The sequence below is a fragment of the Marmota flaviventris genome, chromosome 2 (assembly GCF_047511675.1).
Source record: "Marmota flaviventris isolate mMarFla1 chromosome 2, mMarFla1.hap1, whole genome shotgun sequence".
In the NCBI taxonomy this organism is placed as follows: domain Eukaryota; kingdom Metazoa; phylum Chordata; class Mammalia; order Rodentia; family Sciuridae; genus Marmota; species Marmota flaviventris.
Window position 1 is genome coordinate 46,826,090 of NC_092499.1, and position 21,311 is coordinate 46,847,400.

A 21,311-nucleotide genomic window follows, 5' to 3' on the forward strand; every position below is an offset into this window, starting at 1 on the left:
AAAAACAATATGTGCATGCACAACTATGCCATAGTGAAATCTACTATCACATATAATTACAATTATAATGCACCAATAAAATTTTTTAAAAGGAGTCAGCTTTCTAAACAATACACAACTGAAAAAGCAGAGTTTTATTTAGTCTGTGAAAAAAATGATAAATATTTCTAAAATGAATTTTGTTTAGATATGTCAGAAGTTAAAGATTATTTATAAAAGTCAGTGGGCAATTTCTCTCAGGTCCTCACTTCTGAGATAACAAAGAAAAGAAGGAGCAATAAGCAATCCTGTCAAAAATGGCCATATGCCACCCATTCACTATAAGAATCATGCCCCATGAGTGCCCAAGGACAAGGCCATTAAGTTCATCATTCAAAATACACAGGCAGCCATAGGGGCATCAAGGGCATTTCTCAACTGAGTGATTTTGATGCCAATGTGCCTCTAAGCTGTTTTTGAAACTACATTACTGCAGGGGTTGTGCCATCACAGCAAAGTCGACGGGGATCATTCACATGAAAGTTGAAAGGACTAAGAAGACCCACCTTGAGTTGAACCCCACAACTGCTGCCAAAGCCAGGTGTGAAGCTGGACTCTTAAAGATTAAAAATATATATATTCTCTGGAAACAAATAAAATGAAAATTATGCTTTTTTAAAAAGTCAGTGGCGGGGGGGCTGAGGTTGTGGCTCAGCCGTAGAGCGCTTGCCTCACATGCGTGAGGCCCTGGGTTCGATCCTCAGCACCACATAAAAATAAATAAATAAAAGTGAAGATATTTTTAAAAAAAACTCTATAAAAAAAGTCAGTGGACAATATGTAAAAAGATGTTCAACATCACTAATTACTAGGGAAATACAAGTCAAAACTATAATGATACCACCTCACACCCAATAAAATATCCACAATCAAATAGAAATACCAAGTGTTGGTGAGGATACGCTGAAATTGGAGCTGTTATTGGAGTTCCTCAAAAAATTAAAAGTAGAATTACCAAATGGTCCAGCAACTCCACTTCTAAATATATACCAAAAAAACTCAACACAAGTCTCAAAGAAATATTTGTACTTACTTATTCATAGCATTATTCACAATAACTAAATTGTATAAGCAGCACAACTGTCCATTCACAGATGAAAGTATAAGCAAAATGTGGCATATATATGCAACATTACTCAACCTTAAGGAAGGAGAAAATTCTGACATACACAATAAGATGGATGAATCTTGGTGAACAATGCTAAGTAAAATAAGCCAGTCACAAAAAAACAACTACTGTATAATCCCACATATATGAAATACTCAGAATGGCAAAACCATAAAGACTGTAGAATGGCAGTTTCCAGGAGTTGGAGGAAAGGGAGTCTCTGTTTTACAAGAATAAAAGAGTTATGAAGATTGATGGTAGTGATAAATGCATGACATTATGAATGCACTTAATACTATTAAACTGTATATTTAAAAATAGCTAATAGTAAACTTTATGTTACATACATTTTACCACATTGAAAAGAATTTGGAAGTAAAATCAATGGGCAATGGGAATGAACTGATAAATTCTTTAGACTCAGAAAGGAAACAATGCTAAATGTAAATCTAAACAATGCTAAATCTAAAATTATCTCTGGATTGACCTCTACTTGTTAAACAACCCTTATTCCTACATCAAATTTTTTGAAATCAAAACTGAATTTTTCTATAGATATAAAAATCAGGAAGCTTCAGAAACAAGTGGGTGTGAAAACTTTCATATGTTCAAAATATCCTACTTTGCAATCTCCCTCTGCTTTTCCCCACTACTGGTAGATTCTATTATCTCCTAAAGTAATCCATTAGAAATGCTAGACTTATTATTTTTTACTATACCCAAAGTCTCACTACCTACAGATATTTCTAATTACTCACTAACAATTTATGTCTGCTCCAGTATTCTTTCAGTTATAAGTATAATTTTTGGTCAGCATTTTGTATTTAAAATGCTATTCTCTATCACTCACATGAATTTATAGAATGATGATTACCAGGGGCTGGGAGTAGTAGGTAGGGGGGTGAGGAGATATTGGTCAAAGGATTCAAAATTTCTGTTAAATAGGAGGAAAAGTTCAAGAGAAACATTGTATAATATTGTAACTATGGTTAATAATAATGTATTTTGAAAAACACTATAAAAGTAGATGGGGGGTGGGCTGGGGCTGTAGCTCAGTGGCAGAGCACTTGCCTAGCATGTGTGAGGCACTGGGTTCAATCCTCAACATCACATAAAAATAAAAAAATAAAATAAAGGCATACTGTCCCTCTTCAACTAAAAAAAAAAAAGTAGACGGGGGGAGTGTACCAGAGATTGAACTCAGGAGCACTCAACCACTGAACCACATCCCCAGCCTGATTTTGTATTTTATTTAGAGACAGGATCTCACTGAGTTGCTTAGTTTTTCTCTTTTATTGAGGCTGGCTTTGAACTCACTATCCTCTTGCCTCAGTCTCCAGTGCTGCTGAGATTACAGGCATGCACCACTGTGCCCAGTATAAAGGTGGATTTTTAAGTATTTTTACCACAAAAAAATAATAAGAATATGAGGTAATGCATATACCAATTAGTTCCATTGAGCACATTGTATACATATTTCACAACACCAGCTAACACACAATAGATTCACACAATTTTTATTTATCAAGTAAAAAAAAAAAAATCCTAGTTTCACTGTTAATCATAAAAACTTTTAGAATATTTTGGTAAGGTATAAAAATATTCTAGACTTGCTTACTTTTTTCACATTACTTATACTGAAGAATAATAGTAAACATAAAGAAGTTAAAGGAAAAAAATTGTCCAGGAAATATAGTTTCCTCTGCTAGCAATTTTATAGTCAACGTTTTATAGTAAATAATAATAGTGGATTTTTACTTTCTAGGCTCCTAAATAAAGGGTTGTTTCATAGAAGCCTCTTTTTTCAAAATTAGGATAAGAGATAGCAGAAATGGAGAAAAGAAGAAAAATCCCCCAAAACTCAGAAAGTGAGCAGCCAGTTCATAATGCACAGAGAGATATCCAATAGTGATAATGAGCTGTGAAGCCAAAGAAGATTCCTAGAAAAATCAACAGTATCAAGATATAGGGCCTGCTAAAGAGAAAGTTAGATCCCACCTTCAAAAGATCTAAGGCCAGTGGTGAACCAAATCAAATTGCAAAAATACGGCCCTTCCAGTTCAATAAGAGATCAAATTGATTCTGACCCCTTCTAGTAGGCTGATACACAAAAATGGTGTGCCCCTTTCTGAAAGCCAATGTTGTTTGCTTCAGTTCATACTATTCCTTTATAAAATGTGCCCAGTTTAAAAATCACAAGAAATATGTAATATCAAGAAAATGTGAAACATTGTCATAAAAAGAAATAGTCAATAGAAACAGACACAGATATGTCTCAGATGTTGAAATTTTCAGACTGAGTTAAGAGAACTGTGATTAAAATGTCAAAGGATCTAGTGAGAAAGATGGACAATATATTTAAAGAGATGGAGAATTTCAACGGAGACATTGAAATTATTTTTAAAAATCAAAGATGCTAGCAATGAAAAATATGATAGCAGAAGCAAAGATTCATTAGAGGTGTGTAACAACATATTAAACAAAGCAGAGGACAGGATCATGGAGCCAGAAAACATGTACTAAAACTTAAAAGTAAGTGTGAAGGGAAAAACAACAACAACAACAAATCTGTGAGATAATATCTAATGGCCTATAATACATGTAATTTGAGTCTTAGAAGTAGAGAGAAAATGTGGTATAAAAAATATTTGAGGCCTGGGGCTGTAGCTCAGAGGTAGAGCTCTTGCCTAGCATGTGTGAGGCCCTGGGTTTGATCCTCAGCACCACATAAAAATAAATAAAGAGAATAAAGATATTGTGGGAAAAAGTCCTTAAAAAAAAGAATTATTTGAAAAAATATTTGCAAGAAACTTTTTTTTAAAGAGAGAGAGAGAGAGAGAATTTTTTTAATATTTATTTTTCAGTTTTTCGGTGGACACAACATCTTCATTTTATTTTATTTTTTTTATGTGGTGCTGGGGATCGAACCCAGCGCCCCGCACATGCCAGGCGAGTGCGTTACCGCTTGAGCCACATCCCCAGCCCAAGCTTTTTAAAATTGATTAAAGGAATAATAATACCCAAAGAATAAAGAATCTTGGTGAATTCTAAGCAGGATACATACAAAGAACTCATTTTTAACACATCAAAATTAAACTTTTGAAAAGCAAAAGTAAAAAAATAGTACAGCCAAAGGAGGGGTCTGGTAAACAAATCATGTACATAGAAATGAAGGATGACTTCTCAGATATCCATAAAAGTCAGAAGACAATGAAAAATACCAATTTATGCCTGTTCCAGCATCCTTTCTGATGTTGTATAATTTTTTACCACATTTTTATGTTAAAAATATTGTTATCCTCTATTGTCAACATAATGAAATCATAAAATGATGACTATCAGGGCCCAGGAATTGGGGGAGGGGAGGTTTCTAGGAAAAAAATGCCAAACTAGAATTGTATATTCAGTGAAAATATATTTCAAAATGAAGAAAAACTCAAGATAGTCTTATAAAGATAAAATCTGAGAAAATTTGTCTTTTACTTTGAAATGTGGAAGGTGGTTCTTCAGGCTGAAGAGAAATAAAATGTAATGGAAATCTAGTACTGCAGGAAGAAATGAAGAGTGAGAAGTTAAATTATCTGTGTAAATGCTTTTTTTTAAATTAGCACTTGAAGAGAAAGCAAAGAATGAGAGACAAGTGATCGAGAAATGAAAGACAGAGACTAGGCAGAGATACACATGAGAGTTTATTTGTCAGAGCTGACAAATAAAGGCCATCTCTCTATAGGAGAGAGAAGCACCCTAGATGTTCAGGTGTTCAGCTTTTGCGGGGGTAGGGGTTTGGACTTGTAGTTGTGGCGCTATGGGATAGGCTCAGGGGTGCTTGCATCAGATCTAGGTGGGTGGGAATAGCATGGGATTGGCTTAGGTAGATGGCACCATGGGGCTTTCCAGAGCAAAGGGGTCTATCCTTCTGAGACTGGCTTAGGGTTATAGTACCATGGGGTAGGTCACTAATGGGAGTGGGGGGCTGTCCCCATGGCCAAAAGTTTCGATTTATGTAGTTGAGGGGGAGAAATAAAGAATGTCCACATGCTTCTGCCCTTTTCAATGCTTTATTCACTCAAATCACTCAGTACAATTTCATTCTAGGGTTCTTAATCAAGAAAATGACAATCCTTAATGCTGGGCAATGCAATAGACAAATAAACAATTCTAGATTAATTATAAGCACTGCAAACACACTTAACATGACAGACATTCCTTCTGCATGCTAAGTTCAAGTGTCAGATCGAAAGTCTCAAGCCTTAGGCTTTAAGTGCAGCAGAGGCTGCGGTGATGAGATCAGGAACCAAGGCAGGCTTCTCCTGGGGTGGAGCTGACAGCAGGCTGAGGAGGCGATTCTAGAGAGGAGTTGTGGCTCTCACCAGGGTCAAGATGTGGCTGTAGAGTTTGAAAGCGGTGAGAACAACACAGAGGTTCAGGCAGATGAGAAGAGTTGGGATGTCAGTTCAGGTCCTATCAGGCTCTCAGGCTTATATGCATCAATATGGGCTGTTTATTTGCTCTATTATTTATACTAAATTAGGGGGCTTTTGACTCCCCTTTCAATCCTTATCAGCTACCATTGGACTTCTCAGTAACATCATTTACCCTCGGGTTAAAATATCTGGTCTGATGGTCCCCACCATATTTTGGCCTTTCCCTTTTATCAGGCCAGAACAGCCTGCCAGAGGCTTCACTCTGAGTTTATCAGGGTGGGGGAAAGTGACTTGTTTGTGTCTGAGGGCCATACTAGAGGGCTGCATTAGGCATGCCTGGTGAGACTTCAGGTTTCAAACTGAGTTTTTAAAATGGAGTTGCTTAGGCTAAGGCCTAAGGCCATCCTCACAGGAAGAGGTTGGTAAGAGGAAGTACAAGAAAGCAAAACTTATCTCCTAAGATGGCGGTTAACATTTAAGATGGCTGCTCAGATGTTAAATCAAGACCCTATAGCATTTTTCTCTTACATTTCTTTTTTAAACCATCAATTTTTTCAATTTTTATGTGACAAAATATATATACCATAAAATTTACTATCTTGATTTCCACAAGCAGTATCAGCAAAATGAAAGAAGTTTCTAATGCTCATCTCCTCACAGAAATATCAATTTGAACAACCATCCACAAATGGAAATTCCTTCCCAAGAGCTATGGAATTCAAATGAGACTTTACTGCACATGTATAGATCATAGAAATAAGATGCATTGCAGAGGGTAGGAAGGATAGTTTCATATTATTTACTTCATCACTACCCTAAATCTGAATAGAAGTGTGGACAGAGATAGCCTCCATGTGGGGAAAGAGAGTAAAGTGAGCACCTGGCTTCACTGTGGATTTAGCACTAAGCCCATCCCAGTGAACCCTGGTTCCAGACCAGCCCATGTGGGCCCAGACTCAAGGCTAGCCCCTGTGGACCTAGATTCCAGGCCAGTTCCATATCAGGCTGGCCCTCATGACTCTAGGTATTGGACTGGCACCAATCAAGCAAAAGTCCAGGCTTGATATTTGTGAATTTAGGTTCCAGGACAACTTAGGTAACAGGCCACCTCCAGTTGCTTCAGGCTAGCTCTTGTGGACCCAGAACTCAGGCTCACATAAGCATCAGACGAGCCCCTACAAAGTAGGCTTTATGCTCAGCCCCCACAGACTCAGGCTCCAAGCCCACCTCCATGATTGCAATCACCAGCACAGGCTCTGTAAAACTAAGCACCAGGTTCAGCAATTTAGCAAGAACCTATCCATCTGCCCATTGACACAGGTATCTCGCCAGCTTACTCAAGGATTCCAGCAGCAAGTCTACCCACAAACTTCAGTAGCCCAGAATCTCTGACAATCTAACTAGAGCTGCTTCCCTCATGGTGGCTGGGAAGCAAAGTAAGAGAAAAGGTCCAGGGAAAAACATATCCTTCAAAATTTCCCAGTGACCAACACATACAACTTATAAACATGATCATCAATGGATTGATGAGGTTATCATTCTCATGATTCAATCATTATCCAAAAGGGTAATTATAATAATGATAAGCAGTATCATTATCCTCTGAACACAGCTACATTGAGGACCAAGATTTCAACACATGAAACTTTGGAACACAGTCCAAATCCAAAATATAACACCCAATCGGAAGAACAAAATGCAAAAAGAATTTTTTAAAAAAGTGAAGAAAGCCTAAAGAATTTACAGGACACCATCAAGTGAGCCACAATATATATTATGGTAAAGCAGAGAAACAGAAAGAAATTAAAAATCTATTTTAAAAAATAATAACAAATCTTCCCAAATGCAGAGAAAAAAAAAATCCAAATTCATGAATCCCAGGGATCCCTGAGTAGATTAAGTATAAAGAGATCTTCATCTATGTGTATTTACAATTAAAGTCTTGAAAGTCAAAGACAAAGAGAACTTGGAAAATAGCCAGAGAGAAGCAACTAGTCATATACAAGGAAATCTCCATAAGACTATTGGATTTCTTAGGAAAAATCTTACAGGCCAGGAAAAGGTAGGATGATGTATTCAAAGTTCTGAAAGAAAAACACTGCGAACCAAGAATTCTACACCCAGCAAAGTTTCCCTTTTAATAAATGAAGGAGAAATAGACTTTCCCAGACAAACAAAAGTGGAAGGAGTTCATCACCACTATACCTGACTTTAAAAAAATGCCAAAAAAGTTTTTCAAATTGAATTAAAAAGATGCTAACTAACAACACGAAAACATATGAAGTATAAAATTCACTGTTAAGGTAAAAACATAATCAAATTCACCATACTGCACTGGTGAAGTGTAAATCACTTTTAACTCTAGTATAAAAGTTAAAAGACAGCCAGATGTGGTGATACACACCTATAATCCTATAGACTTCAGAAGCAAAGGCAGGAAGATATCAAGTTCAAGGTTCAGCAATTTAGCAAGAACCTATCTCAAAACATGAAAAATAAAAAAAGGGCTGGGATGTAGCTCAGTGACAGAGCACCCTAGGCTCAATCCCCAGAATCACAAAATAAAAGTTAAAAGACAATAGTATAAAAAATAACTACAATTTGTTATAAAGAACATGCAACTTAAAAAGACATAAATTGTAAAATCTGTTAAGGTAGAGATTTTTATGCAAAGTTAAGTTTTTATCAACTTAAACTACTGTAACTCTAAGACGCTTTATGTAAGCATTATGATAACCACAAAGAAAAAATCCTGTGGAACCTGTAGTAGATACACAAAAGAGAAAGAAAAATAAATCAAAGCATACCACTACAAAAAAAAAAAAAAAAAACAATCACAAAGGAAGACAGCAAGAGAAGAAGAAATGCCAAATAGTCAGAAAACAATTATAAAAATGGCAATGGTAAGCCCTTACCTATCAATAATTACTTTCAAGGTAGGTGGATTATGTTCTCTAATCAAGATACAGATTGGCTGAATGGATTTTAAAAACAAAATCCATCTATAAACTGACTCAGTTTAGCTTTAAAGACTCACACAGGCTTAAAGGAATTGAAAAAGATATTCTATGAAAATAATAATCAGGCCGGTGGGTGTAGCTCATTGGTAGAGTGTTTGCCTAGCATGTGTGAGGCCCTGAGTTCAATCCCCAGGGCACTCCTGTGCACACCCACCACACACACACACACACACACACACACACACAAAGGGGATGGGGGGTGGCTATTCTTACACAAAATAGGTTTTAAGTTAAAATGTAAAAAGAAACTAAGAAGATCATTATATAATGATAAAAGGGTCAATTCATCAAGAGGACATAATTATAAATATGATATACTCAACACTGTAACACCTAAATATACAAAACAAATATTAACAGAACTGAAGAGAAAAATAGTCAGCAATACTTTAGTAGGGGATTTCAATATTCTACTTTCAACAATGGGCAGATTATCTAAACAGAAAATCTATAGATAAACAGTGGAGTTAAACACTACAGACCAAATGAGCCATATATATATATATATATATATATATATATATATATATATATATATACTATATATACTCATAGAACATTCTATCCAACAGCATAAGATCTCACATTCTTCTTGGGGGGGACATGGAACATTTTCCAGGATGGATTATATATTAGTCCACAAAATAAATCTTAAAAATTTAAGAAGACTGAAATTACATTTCCGGTCTCTCTTTTTACCACAATGGTAAGAAACTAGAAATCAATAGCAGGAAGAAAATTCACTAATAAATGGCAATTAAGTAAAACACTCCTGAACAACCAAAGGTCAAAGAAAAAAATCAAAATAAAATAAACATCAAAACAAGTGAACACAGAAACACAACATAGCAAAACTTATGGGACACAGAAAAAGCATTTCTGAGAGAGGTTTATAGTGATAAATGCTTACGTAAAGAAAAAAGAGAGACTGCAAATAAACAACCTAATTTTACACTTCAAGGAACTATAAAAAGAACAAACTAAGCCCAAAGTCAGCACAAGGAAGGAAATGATAAAGATCAGAACAGAAAAAAATGAAATAGAAACCAGAAAAACAATAGAAAAGATCAAGAAAATTCAGGGGTTTTTTTTAATGATAAAATGATAAACTCATAGCTAGAATAATAAAAAAGAAGAAAAATAAAATCAGAAATGAAAAAGGAAGTATTACAAATTATACCACAGAAATATGAAGGATCACAAATAACTATTATAGACAATGAAATGCCAAGAAATTGTTTAAATCTTGCAATATATTTTAGACATCTTTTAAAGTTATTTTCAAGTTATTAGCTTGTTTTTTTAAACACTTATATGGCATTTCATTGCATAGATGTACTATAATTTACTTGCCAATTCCTACTGGTGGGCATTTGGGAAGTTTTCCATTTTTCACTATTAAAGGCAAGGCTGTAACTCATACATTGTGATAGGAGTATAAATTAACACAGTAGAATGAATAAATAAATTGCTGTGCATATTCACAAAATGGAATATGAAACACAGCAATGGAAATGAATGAATTATGCTTATATATAAAAGCAGGGTTAACTATACAAACATAAGCAATAAAAGAAAGATGCAAAAGAATACATAAAGCACTTTCCATTCATATAAATTTTAAAAATAAGAAAATTAAACAATGCTGTTTTATGGATGCATGCACAAGTGGCAAAAAATCTAAAGGAAGAACATCATTATCAAAAACTTAAGTCAGGTGCTTGGTGCATGCCTGTAATCCCAGTGACTCAGGAAGCCAAGATAGAAGGATCCTCTTGAGCCCACAAATTTAAGACCAGCATGATAAATATTCCAAAAGAAAAAAAGAAAAGAAAAAAGTCAAGATGGTGATACCTGCAGAGCGGTGCTGCCCCATATAAATATAATGTGAGCCACAAAAGTAAGCTGTATGTGTAATTTAAAATTAAATTAATTTTAAATTAAAAGTTAGTAGTCACATTAAATGAAACAAAAATAAACAGGTGAAATCAATAATCTATTTTATTTAGCCTAATATACTCAAAAATTTCAATGTGTAAGCAATATAAAAATGTATTGCTGAGATGCTTTAAGGTTTTTCACACTAAGTCTCCAAAATTCAGTGTGAATTTTACACTTACAGCACATCTTTTTTTTAATTTTTAAAATTTATTTATTTATTTATTTATTTATTTATTTATTTTGGTACAAGGGATTGAACTCAGGGGCACTCGACCACTGAGCCATATCCCTAGCCCTATTTTGTATTTTATTAGAGACAGGGTCTCACTGAGTTGCTTAGCGCCTCTCTAAATTGCTGAGGCTGGCTTTGAACTTGTGATCCTCCTGCCTCCTCCTCCTGAGCCACTGGGATTACAGGTGCATGCCACCGTGCCCAGACTTTACAGCATATCTTAATGCAGACTAACCACACTAGAAGTGCTCAATAGCCACATGTGGCTAGTGGCTACCACACTGAACAGCCCAGTTCTAGCAGATATGAAAATGAGAAAAGAGCTTACCTCTAGAAGAGGATCAGAGGGGAGGGATGAGAGAGTAAGAGGAGGATGATAGGGGACAGAAATGATCAAAATTTGTTGTATACATGTACAAATATGCCACAATGAAACTCATTATTCTTTATAATTAATGCATTAATTTAAAAGAAGAAGTTACCTCTAGAGGAGAGAAATAGAATTATAATTGGGAAAGATAACATGAAGACTTCTGGGAAACTAGCACTGATATCTCTCTTGGCCTGAGTGTTGGTTATATGATGATTTGCTTCCTATTTATTCATTAAACCATACATTTAAATTTTATGAACTTATTTAAATGTGTTTTGTTCACAAAAGAAAAGGTTAAAAATTTACCAAATGTATATTCTCATACATTTGTCATTATAAACTTGTGCAAAGTTTAACTGCTAGGTCAAACATTAAAACAACATAAACATTTAATAGGACCTTATTAACTACCAAGTGCTTGTACTTCTACCAACAACAATGAATGAGAATTCTTTTTTTTTTTTTTTTTGCATTTGTATAAACACTGGGATTTTTAAAATTTTCTTATTTTATTTTATTTTACTTTTTTTTGGTAGCAGGTATTGAACCCAGGGACACTCAACCACTGACCCACATCCCTTATTTTGTATTTTATTTAGAGACAGGGTCTCACTGAGTTGCTTAGCTGAGGCTGGCTTTGAACTCACGATCCTCCTGTCTCAGCCTCGCAAGCCACTGGGATTACAGGCCACCGTGCCCAGCCAGTTTTAGATATTTTTGACAGTTATGTATAATAAGATATTTGGAGAGTTAGGTTCATTCAATGACTACTTCAAGAAATTATAAAATATTCCTTCCATTACAAATTCTCCTCTAGCTTTGGAGACATTAATGATCAGGTGAATGGTTGATCCTTCCCATGCCTCTGAAATAGATGGGGCACCTACATTCTTAGGCTACCATTGCTCTGCACCACAACTTCACCTCAAAGCTAGATAGTATGTGAATATCCTTCCTTTTAACATGCAAACAAAAACCAACCCTCATCCTGACTGAACAGTTTAGCCTGTGACCCTTCACCTCAGGGCTATCCTCACTGTTAGACTTTGACTTGAGTAGTGGCAGAATGCAAAAATTTCAAAGCCAAAGAGGATCCTGATTCCTCAGAATGCAAATTTTTGTAGTCCAATCTTTCTCCCCAAATGTGTCATAGTCCAGTTTCCTTTTATCAGAAAATTTTCCATGTTTAAAATTTATGTTTGGTGCTACCCTAATTAAACTGTCTTCAGAGATGGATTTTTAGTCACACAAGAAAAAAGGTTGTATTACTCTATCATCACAAAACGTTCCTTCATTTGCCAGATTCTTTCCCTTTCCTTCTCTCCTCTCCTCTTCTTCTTCTCCTTCTTTCCTTCCTTCCTTCCCTCTTTTATTTCCTAATATTTCTTTGCTTAGTTCTGACCTCTCTTCTTTCTCTTCAGTTTGAACCCATAGCTTGAGTATCCAGAGTCTCCACAACCAAGATGCCCCAGGACCATTAGAAGGTAGACAGCAGAAGAGCAAGGGACCCCAGAGACACATTGAGACCTTAACTGTAGAAAGACTTATCCAGAGCATTAGCAAGCAGATCTGCGGAAGTACAATAGCCATGGCGGTGTGGCCCCTCTGTGGCCACGGGCCTCAACAAGGACAATAAGGTAACGAAGAGCATGAGCAAGTCAAGGCACAGCTGCAACCACAGGCACCTTACCTAGCACACCACATTCACATCGGACATGACCCCAAGAGTTGTGTGGCTTTGTTCTGTATGAATAGTAAACTGTGGAGCTGCTCAAGTTCTCCAAAGATTAAACAGTTCTGTAAGTTCATCAAGAAAAGTGGGATTCAACAAATGATGCTGGGAAAACTGGAAATCCATATGCAACAAAATGAAATTAAACCCCTATTTCTCACCATGCACAAAACTCAACTCAAAATGGATCAAGGACCTAGGAATAAAACCAGAGATCCTGTGTCTAATAGAAGAAAAAGTAGGCCCTAATCTCCATCGTGTGGGATTAGGCCCCAACTTCCTTAATAAGACTTCTATAGTGTAAGAATTAAAATCAAGAATCAATAAATGGGATGGATTCAAACTAAAAAGTTTCTTCTCAGCAAAAGAAACAATCTGTGAGGTGAATAGAGAGCCTACATCTTGGGAGCAAATCTTTACCCCTCACACATCAGATAGAGCACTAATCTCTAGGGTATATAAAGAACTCAAAAAGCTAAGCACCAAAATAACCGAATCAACAAATGGGCCAAGGACCTGAACAGACACTTCTCAAAAGAGGATATACAATCAATCAACAAATAAATGAAAAAAAATGTTCATTATCACTAGTAATCAGAGAAATGCAATTCAAAACTACTCTAACATTTCATCTCACTCCAGTCAGAATGGCAGCTATTATGCATACAAACAACAATAAGTATTGGCAAGGATGTGGGGGGAAAGGTATACTCATACACTGCTGGTGGGACTGCAAATTGGTGCAGCCAATATGGAAAGTAGTATGGACATTTCTTGGAAAATTGGGAATGGAACCACCATTTGACCCAGCTATCCCTCTCCTCAGTCTTAAAAACAGCATGCTACAAGGGCACAGCCATATCAATGTTTATAGCAGCACAATTCACAATAGATAAACTGTGGAACCAACCTAGATGCCCTTCAATAGATGAATGGATAAAAAAATGTGGCATATATACACAATGGAATATTACTCAGCAATAAAAGAATAAAATCATGTTATTTGCAGGTAAATGGAGGGAGTTAGAGAAGATAGTGCTAAGTGAAGTTAACCAATCCCAAAAGTCCAAATGCCAAATGTTTTCTGATATAAGGAGGCTGATGGTTCATAGCGGGGTAGGGAGGGGGAGCGTGGGAAGAATAGACAAACTCTAGATAGGGCAGAGGGGTGAGAGGCAAAGGGAGGGGACAGGGGATTAGCAAGGATGGTGGAATGTGATGGACATCATTATCCAAAGTACATGTATGAAGACACGAATTGGTGTCAACATACTTTGTATACAACCAGAGATGTGAAAAATTGTGCTCTATATATGTAATATAAATTGTAATGTATTCTGGTGTCATATGTAAATTAAAAATTAATTTTAAAAAAGTGGGAGCTGGGCGCAATGGCGCACACCTGTAATCCCAGTGACTTGACAGAAGGCAGGCTAAATCAAGAAGATTGCAAGTTTGAGACCAGCCTCAGTAACTTAGTAAGACCTGTCTCAAAATAAAAAGTAAAAAGGACTGGGGATGTAGCTCAGTGGCAAAGTAAACCTAGGTTCAATCCCCAGTACCAAGAAAGAGAAGAGTGTGATACACATCCATGCCAACAAGAAGAGAGAGGAACTGAGTAATGTCCTAACTGCCAAGGAGGACTAAGTCCCCTTTTTCCTCTGTACATAATAAAACCTTTACAGAAAAAAATAGGGGGAAGGGAGGAAGGGAGGAAACTGGTACTGTAGAACTACATACCCCTCAGTGTGATTAACTAGTGAGGAATTCCCGGCCTCATAGTAGATCTCCTGATCAGAACATCAAGGATGATCATCCTTATCAGGAACCACTATTTCCAGACTAATAGCCCTAAGCATAAATACGCAACCCCAACCCACCCAACCATATTTTATTAATATGTGAACTTGAAAAATCTCTGTAAGGAACCTTTATCTGTAAAACAGAAATGACACCTACCAAATGAGGCTACTTTCTGTGTGTAAAACACTTGCATATAATAGTTCTCAACAACCTAGTTATTGTCATTTTAATTTGTATTTGTTCTTTTTAGGTATACTTGACAGTATGTTTTGACATATTATAAATACATGGAGTATAACTTATTCTAATTAGGATCCCATTCGTGTGGTTGTACATGATGTGGAGTTACACTGGTTGCGTATATTCATATATGAGCATAGGAAAGTTATATCCAATTCAATCTAGTGTCTTTTCTATTCCCATTCCCCCTCCCTTCCCTCAGTCCCCTTTGTCTAATTCAATGATCTTCTATTCTTCCTTCCTCCTCTTATTGTGAATCTGAATATTAGAGAGAACATTTGGCCTTCAGCTTTTTCAAACGTGGCATTCTCTGGTTACCAGTGAAACTAAATATATATTTAGCTTTCAATATGTTTACTGGATATTTTCTATCTCTTCTTTTGTGACTTATCTGCAGCCCTTTTGATAGCATAACCAATCTTGACTTGAAGTCAGTTGTCAGCACAGTTGTGCAACTGACAGAAGTCAGTTCAGTTCCTGAACTGATGTGAAGCTATTTTAAATTTTATTCACCCCATTTAGAATGAACATTCATATATTTGAATAAATATATAAACTAAAAATGTATTTGATTAACTGCATGCTGCCCTGAGCCTCACTGGGAATGTTTAGCACGTACCATCAACACATCAAAAACTGAAATCATTTTCTCTTATGTCAAACCTATTCGTCTATTTATATTAATTTTTATTGATTGGAATCACTAGCCACTCAACTAAGAATCTGGTCAGCAATCATGACTTTAATCTCTCCTATATCCTTGCTCTTAGTTTTATCCATTTCTCATTTCCATGGCAACAAACTTAGTTTAAGCCCTTGTGATGGCTAATTTTATGTCAACAAGACTGGGCCACAGGCTGTCCAGATATTGTGTCAAACGTTATTCTAGGTGCTTCTGGGTGAAACTAATATTTAAATTGGTAGACTGAGTAAAAGCAGATTGCCCTCTCTAACGTGGTTGGGCCTCACCTGAAATCAACAGAAGTGAACAAAATAGTGACACTCCCCAAATAAGAGAGAATTCTCCTACTGATGGCCTTTAAACTTGAATGTAAACATCAGTCCTTCTTGTCTGATGACTTTCAAACTGATACATTGACTTTTCCAAATTCTATAAAAATTTCTAGCCTTTAGACTCGAAATGGGACATTGGCTCTGCAGATTTTAGAATTACCTTCCTCCAGAGTCATATGAGTTAATTTCACATAGTAAATCTCTTTATGTATATGTGTGTATATACATGTACATGCATATATGTGTGTGTGTATACATATCTCCTTTTGGCTACTTCTCTAAAGGATCTTGACTAATACACCTATCATTCATTGCCTAAATTATTCTAACCGCTTCCTAAACAGTTTTCCTAAGAGGGCCTTTATTCCCTCCAATCCATCTTTCACATTGCAACCAGGGAGATCTTTCTAAAATGCAAATCTGAGGCAGGTATGGTGACATACACCTGTAATCCCAACTACTGCAGAGGCTGAAACAGAAAGACTGCAAGTTCAAGGCCAGACTGAACAATTTAGCAAGTCCCTGTCTCAAAATATATTTTTTTTTCAAAAGGTTGGAGATGTAACTCAGTGGTAGAGCATACCTGAATGCAATTCCCAGTAATAAAAAAATAAAATGCAAATCCAGTATCACTCCCTCACTTAAAACTCTTCAAAGGGTCCCTATTACTCTTAGGATGAAGTCTATACTCCTTAATGTGGCCTTCAAAATCCTTTATAATCTACAACCTACTTGTTACATGATCTCCCCTATCATTGATCCTTTTGCCCCAGTACCTGGATTACTGAATGTTACCATTTACCAATTTGTTTAAGCCCAGAAACCTGGATTCTCCCCTTCCCTTCCTCCTCTTTATCTAATTAGTCATCATATCCTACCCTCAGTACCACCACTTGGTCCCAGTCACAATCTTTTCTCATCTGGACTGCTAAACTAGCCTGAGGAAGAAGCAAAACATGACCCTCATGAATAGCTTGATCAACATGCTCAATTTTGTACTATAAAATGTTTTATGTATAAGAACATCTGATATACTCTTGAAGCCCCTACTGAATTTTTAATAATTGTAGAAGCTATAGAATTTCCCACTAAACTAGAGGAAAACACAGGATCAAGGCATTTTTATACACCCAAAGATTTTGAAAACTATCAAAGTAAGAAGGCAAAAAAATAATAATAATGCTTTAATTAAACCTTGGTACTATTTTATTCAAGGTAAATGCAATAAAGAACTGGGAAGAATCTGAAATTTTTATCCTGTTTACAAAGTAACAGCCTACTGACTGTTGCTGGATGCTGGCAAAAGACATAAGAGTCTAGGATCAGAGATAAAAGTTGTTATTGTCTTCAGCAACAGCAATAACTGGAATAAAATACTAACATTTTCTTGTTGTAGTCCTTCAATCTCTAACTCCCACAGGGTTGCACAAAGAGGACCTAGATGACATCTACACATACAATGAGTTACATTATAAGAAAGACCCCCGCACCAAGCTTAGAAAACCTAACTATCATGGGACAGTAAGCATGACTACACTTTGTTCCAAAAGTAGACACTACATCTTCCAAGATTCCAAACACACCTGTCCCTTGCCCTGGAAGGAAACACTATCTCTTTCTGCCAATGATATTCCCTTGCAAACATCCTTAAAGAAACAGTCTGGAACATAGACAATCAGTGCCCATTGCTCAAAAGAGATATGTGGAATATGAGAGGGCTACAGAGAACTGTCTCCCAACACCATGGACAATCTCCCAACAAGATCCACAAAATTGTGTGATTTCCTCTACTTTATAGTTTCTACAGTCTTTACTTTTGGAAAATTTTTCCCATGATATGCCACTCCCATCAGCCACTCTAATTAATCTGACCAACAGAGGGTAGGACCAAATCAATTTGTCTCACACAACATTTAATTAAGGTTACCACCAATAGAACTCTGTATAGCAAGATGAGGCCAAACTGCAAAGTCCTGGACCCAACCAGTTTAACTATCCCACACACCATTGGGGTCTACTTAGAAGGCCAAGTAGCTTTCCCTTTAAAGTTCTATATTGACCTTTTCATTTGGCCTGAGTCATTAATCCAGGCATAGCAAGATATATCAGATACTGCACAGATGTCACCTGAGGAGGAAGTCTAAGGCAATTCTTTCATCCATAACAACCCTGTTTAGTAAGCTGAAGCTGACCTTAATTCCTTCCAAGGCCAAGGTAGTGAAACTTATAACTACAGCTAAATTTTACTACTCTTCCTAATTGGATAACTTCTGTTATAAGAATAACTGCCCTGAAAGTGTACATAAATAATGCATCCATTATCATTCTAGGGAGATTCCTCCAGCAACTAAGAATTGCCTCACTTTGGGGAAAAAAAAAAAAAAAAAAAAAATTCTAGGGTTATCTGAAGGTCACATGATCTATTTCCTTAAAGCTTTGAAGATCTTATGTTTGCTCTTAAGGGTGTTGTCAGGAGAGACAGATTAACTCTTGGCTTCCACCCAGGAAATAACGTCCTAAGGACACACAAGGTACCCCTAGAAAGAAAACATTGTTTACAATGCTCAGCCTTCCCAAGTAGGACATACTCATTCAGAGAGCAGAGGTGACAGTTCCTTCAACGTAGACTCTAGGCAAGCTGATGAGCCTTAGAACCCCTAGTTCAGTTTGAAAAATTGAAATCTAATCCCTGTTTTTGAAGGGATTGCCTCAGGGTTGTCTGTCCAAACTATTCTATTTGTCTTTGCCATCAGGTAGGTGGTACTGATCACCCCATAGAATGACTAAGCAATAGCTATGGGAATGGAGGTGTGGAAGACATCTGGTAGTATTAACCAGTGTTTTGAATGGAAGATATGGAAGCTGGGTTATCCATTGCTTTTTCTGGTAGAGTCTTGCTAAAGTGAAGAGAAATGACAATCAAGATCATGGATGGAACCATTCAGAAAGAAAGGCAGATTCGGCAGTTTCACCATTTAAGGTATTTGCAACATTTTAGGAGAGTACTCAGGCATATTCCTTCCTGAAGAAGAATCCAGGTGTCACACTGAAAGACAAAAGATTGTTAGAGATCCTTCCTCCCACCTCCTGGTGTCTCAGGTGTTCTCACCCCAGATGCTGGGTTTGCTTTCTATCCCACGAAACCAGTTTGCCTCATTTCAGTAATTATAAATCACCTTTTCCTAAGCATCTCTGTTCACACTTAGACCTTTAATCCCAGAGTCCAATGTAAAAGGGATAAGCCATTTTTATAAAACTTAGAGATTCATTATGCTACCCACTTTGGCCTACATGAACAACTCAGCAGTTCACAAAGCAGTGTACTTACCAAGTAGTGACTAGCCTCATGATATTGGGTCATACAAATCCAACAAGATTCCAAATGGTTGAACCAGAATTTGAGTGTGAAATTCCTAGGTCTCTTTTGACTAGATTTCCAATCCACTGGTCTGAGGATGCCCTTAGTGAATTGAAAAGCATCATACCCAGGAATGGTCAGGAAGAAATCCCAAATTTTAAAATAGCAATAGATCATCCTGATCATTAACCATGAAATGGCTAAGCACAACCACATTCCATATTCAGATGAGGGATCCACAATCAGAAATCTATTTGATTTCAGGAGTGGTAGCACACACATATAATCCCAACAACTCAGGAGGCTGAGGCAGGAGGGTTGCCAAGTTCCAGCCCAGCCTAGAAAATGTAACAAGAACCTACTTCAAAATAAAATATAAAAAGGGCTAGGGATGTAGCTCAGTGGTAGAGTGTCCTGAGTTCAATTCCCAGGGAAAGAAAGAAGGGAAATTTTTAGTTTTCAGTTCTAGGGCTGTAGGAAGCCATTCTCACACATGATTGGGCACCTCCCTGATTGGGTGTGAGGCGTTCTGGCTAAACTGTGTCACTAATCCCCACCCTCTCTAGGTGCGAGAGCCCTTCCGTGTGGGGGTGTGACTGACCATTGACCCTGAGACCAATCACTGACCCTGACCTTGGAATGCTGTCCCCCTCGACCTTCATTGGATGGAATTTTCCCCTGAATTTCTTGTTCCCCAATATAAGGCCACTCCCTGGCGTGCTCTCTCTCTCTCCTGCTAGTCCTGAGTAAGCCTCGCTGCCCCACCGGGTGGCTCGAGGCAGGAGCCAGAGGGAGGGCAGTCTCAGACCTGGTCAAAGAAAAAGGTAAATTGAGTTTGTGTGTTTATTTTGATCTCACTAGTTAACTTCTATGCTTCGAACCTCTTGTATGAAGCCAGCGTGCTGGTCGCGTGGCGGAATTGGGCCACTTAAGGACTACAATAGTATAGCTAGGATCTACTGCAGTCTGGAACAGCAATATTGTAACCTGAAAAAAGGGTCATCTGAAAAAGTGTCAACAGCAGTGATGCACAAGGAATGCTACTGAGAGGTCAAAGGACTGATATATCAGTGAGCACAGTGTAGGGAAATGGAGGTGATGGCTCTCTATGTGACACACACAACCACCGCCATCCTCCTACACACCCCACACACGGCAACACTTTCACAGGTCTGGTGCACAGGTAGCCTTGAATCACAAACTAGGTCCTTTGTGCCATACCTACAATGGTGGACAGGTTGTCGTGTCCAGTAGGATGATGGATCTAGGCAGTAATGATGGCTAGTACAGCTTATCAGCAGCTAGTACCAGAGAATTGATCCTTACTATGGGGGGGCACTTACATGAGTAACAAACAGTTTAATTAATGTATTATGTAATATTCTTATCTCATTTTGGGACCCAAAAGAAGGGCATCTTTAACCTACCAGTCTGAAACCAAATCCTAGGCCATTGGCTATAGCCTAGTAGTCAGTAAAAATATAACAAACTTTTGCAAAAAGGTATATAGGCCAGGACTGTGAGAACAGTTTCAAGTTCTGCATAGTGAACAGAACAATGCCCACATTTGATTCTGCTGACATAGCTCTAAGGCTGAGCAGTGGCTACAGCTCAGTGGACAACATCAGGGTTGAGCTTCTGAACTAACAGTAAACTAGTCCCAGGCATTTATGGTAAACTTTATGAATTGAAGTCCCTATTGAACCAGCAATTTTGCCTCAGACAGCAGAATAAGCAATGAAATATCCCCAGCAGAACAGTGGCTACTTTTTCATATAAAACTGAGAAGTTGCTAGAACCAGATCAGCTATATTCTTGAATATGACATTTCCATTTGACAATGACTTTCTTTGGCCCTTGCTCACCCTGTCTTGAGTCCAGTTGACTCACTTAAAAAATGGGACTATCATGCCAGAGTGACAAAACCTCCATGCATCAGTTTGGAGAAGAGCCCCGAGGCATGCTAATAGATGCTTTTCAAAAGGGGGATATTTCAAAGACATATAAGAGGGACAAGGAGTCAAAAT